We start from the raw sequence: 3,315 nt of genomic DNA on the forward strand, positions 1-3,315 counted from the left end.
TTTTGTGTTTTTTGTTTGAGTCTAGAGTCAATTTTTAAGTTTGTTGTTAATTGCATCTTTTTAATTTTCAAAAAAATTTTCGAAAAATTCATGCATGTGTTCTTCAAGATCTTCAACTTGTTCTTGACAAGTCTCCATGTTTGATCTTTATATTTTCTTGTTTTGAGTCTTTTCTTGTTTTTCATATGCATTTTTAGTTTGTTACTATCTAAGCATTGAAAATTTCTAAGTTTGGTGACTTGCATATTTTCCTTTCTTGAAAATTCTTCAAAAATAAGTCTTGATGTTCATCTTGATCTTCAAAGTGTTCTTGGTGTTCATCTTGACATTCATAGTGTTCTTGCATGCATCATGTGTTTTGATTCATAATTTTTATGTTTTGAGTCATTTAGTTATTTTTCCCTCTCATCATTAAAAATTTAAAAATCAAAAAAATATATTTTCCTTATCTTACTCATAAATTTTGAAATCTTTGGGTTGACTTAGTAGAAAATTTTTAAAAATAAGTTGTTTCTTGTTAGTCAAGTCAAGATTTCAATTTCAAAAATCTTATCTTTTCAAAACTTTTTCAAAAATAAAATCTTTTCATTTTTCTTTTATATTTTCGAAATCTTTTTAAAAAAATTGATTTTCAAAACCTTTTTCTTAATTTTATTTCATAATTTTCGAAAACTTTACTAACAATTAATGTGATTGATTCAAAAATTTGATGTTTGTTACTTTCTTGTTAAGAAAGATTCAATCTTTAAATTCTAGAATCATATCTTTTAGTTTCTTTTTAGTCAAGTAACTAATTTTAATTTTAAAAATCAAATCTTTTTAAAGTTCTTTTTCAAAATAAATTTCAATCATATCTTTTCAAATCATATCTCTTTTTCAAACTTTAATTTCAAAAATCTTTTCTAACTTCTTATCTTTTCAAAATTGATTTTCAAATCTTTTTCAACTAACTAATTGACTTTTTGTTTGTTTCTTATCTTTTTCAAAATCACATAACTACTTTTCTCTCTCTAATTAACTAATTGTTTCAAACTTTAATTTTAATTTTATTTCTTTTCTTCTAATTTTTGAAATTCCCTCTCTCTCTTTTTATTTATTTTATTTATTTACTAACACTTCTCTTCTCAAAATTTGAACCCCCTTTCTCTGTGTTCGAATTTTTCTTCTTCTTCCTTCATTCTTATTCTTCTACTCACATAAAAGAATCTCTATACTATGACATAGAGGATTCTTCTTCTTTTCTGTTCTCTTCTTTTTCATATGAGCAGGAGCAAGGACAGGAACATTCTTGTTGAAGCAGATCCTGAACCTGAAAGGACTCTAAGGAGGAAGCTAAGGGAAGCTAAAGCACAACCCTCTGGAGAGGACTTGATAGAAATATTCAAAAAAGAAGGAGACATGGCCGAACCTAACAACAATGCAAGGAAGATGCTTGGTGACTTTACTGCACCAAATTCCAACTTACATGGAAGAAGCATCTCAATCCCTACCATTGGAGCAAACAGTTTTGAGCTAAAGCCTCAATTAGTTTCTCTGATGCAACAGAATTGCAAGTTTTATGGACTTCCATCTGAAGATCCTTTTTAGTTCTTAACTGAATTCTTGGAGATCTGTGATACTGTTAAGACTAATGGGGTTGATCTGGAGGTCTACAGGCTTATGCTTTTCCCTTTTGCTGTAAGAGACAGAGATAGAGTATGGTTGGACTCTCAACCTAAAGATAGCCTGAACTCTTGGGATAAGCTGGTCACGGCTTTCTTAGCCAAGTTTTGTCCTCCTCAAAAGCTGAGTAAGCTTAGAGTGGATGTTCAAACCTTCAGACAGAAAGAAGCTGAATCCCTCTATGAAGCTTGGGAGAGATATAAGCAACTGACCAAAAAATGTCCTTCTGACATGCATTCAGAATGGACCATCCTTGATATATTCTATGATGGTCTGTCTGAATTGTCTAAGATGCCATTGGACCATTCTGCAGGTGGATCTATTCACCTAAAGAAAACGCCTACAGAAGCTCAGGAACTCATTGACATGGTTATAAATAACCAGTTCAAGTACACTTTTGAAATGAATCTTGTGAATAATGGAACGCCTCAGAGGAAGGGAGTTCTTGAAATTGATGCTCTGAATGCCATATTGGCTCAGAAGAAAATGTTGACTCAACAAGTCAATATAATTTCTCAGAGTCTGAATGGATTGTAAAATGCATCTAACAGTACTAAAGAGGCATCTTCTGAAGAAGAAGCCTATGATCCTGAGAACCCTGCAATGGCATAGGTGAATTACATGGGTGAAGCCTATGGAAACACCTATAATCCCTCATGGAGAAATCATCCAAATTTCTCATGGAAGAATCAACAAAAGCCTCAACAAGGCTTTAATAATGGTGGAAGAAACGGGTTTAGCAATAGCAAGCCTTTTCCATCATTTTCTCAGTAACAGACAGAGAATTCTGAGCAGAGCCCCTCTAGCTTAGCAAACATAGTCTCTAATCTATCTAAGGCCACTTTAAGTTTTATGAATAAAACAAGGTCCTCCATTAGAAATTTGGAGGCACAAGTGGGCCAGCTGAGTAAAAAAAAGTCACTGAAACTCCTCTAGTACTCTCCCAAGCAATACAGAAGAGAACCCAAAAAGAGAGTGCAAGGCCATAACCTTACTTGGTGTGGCCGAATGCACAGAGGAGGAAGAGGACGTGAATCCCAATGAAGAAGACCTCTTGGGACGTCCTCTGGACAAAAAGGAGTTCCCAATTGAGGAACCTAAGGAATCTGAGGCTCACCTAGAGACCATAGAGATTCCATTGAACCTCCTTTTACCATTCATGAGCTCTGATGACTATTCATCTTCTAAAGAAGATGAAGACATTGTTGAAGGGCAAGTTGCCCAGTATTTAGGAGCAATCATGAAGTTGAATGCCAAGCTATTTAGTAATGAGACTTGGGAGGATGAGTCTCCATTACTCATTAATGAACTAAATACCTGGGTTCAGCATACTTTACCTCAAAAGAAACAGGATCCTGGAAAATTCCTAATTCCCTGTACCATAGGCACGATGACCTTTGAGAAGGCTCTGTGTGACCTGGGGTCAAGCATAAACTTAATGCCACTATCTGTAATGGAGAAATTGGGAATCTTTGAGGTATAGGCTGCCAAATTCTCATTAGAGATGGCAGACAAATCCATGAAAAAGGCTTATGGACAGGTAGAGGACGTGCTAGTAAAGGTCAAAGGCCTTTACATCCCTGCTGATTTCATAATCCTAGACATTGGGAAGGATGAGGATGAATCAATCATCCTTGGAAGACCCTTCCTAGC

The 3,315-nt window shown here is 34.5% G+C and overlaps 1 non-coding gene across 1 annotated transcript; it reads right to left on the minus strand.

Moving 5' to 3' along the window:
- Positions 1-1,791: 1,791 nt before the first annotated feature.
- Positions 1,792-1,895, minus strand: LOC127739866 (small nucleolar RNA R71). Its single transcript, XR_008000608.1, has one exon. It is a non-coding gene; the product is annotated as a small nucleolar RNA R71 (small nucleolar RNA).
- Positions 1,896-3,315: the final 1,420 nt, after the last annotated feature.

This window comes from Arachis duranensis, chromosome 6 (assembly GCF_000817695.3).
Source record: "Arachis duranensis cultivar V14167 chromosome 6, aradu.V14167.gnm2.J7QH, whole genome shotgun sequence".
Classification (NCBI taxonomy): domain Eukaryota; kingdom Viridiplantae; phylum Streptophyta; class Magnoliopsida; order Fabales; family Fabaceae; genus Arachis; species Arachis duranensis.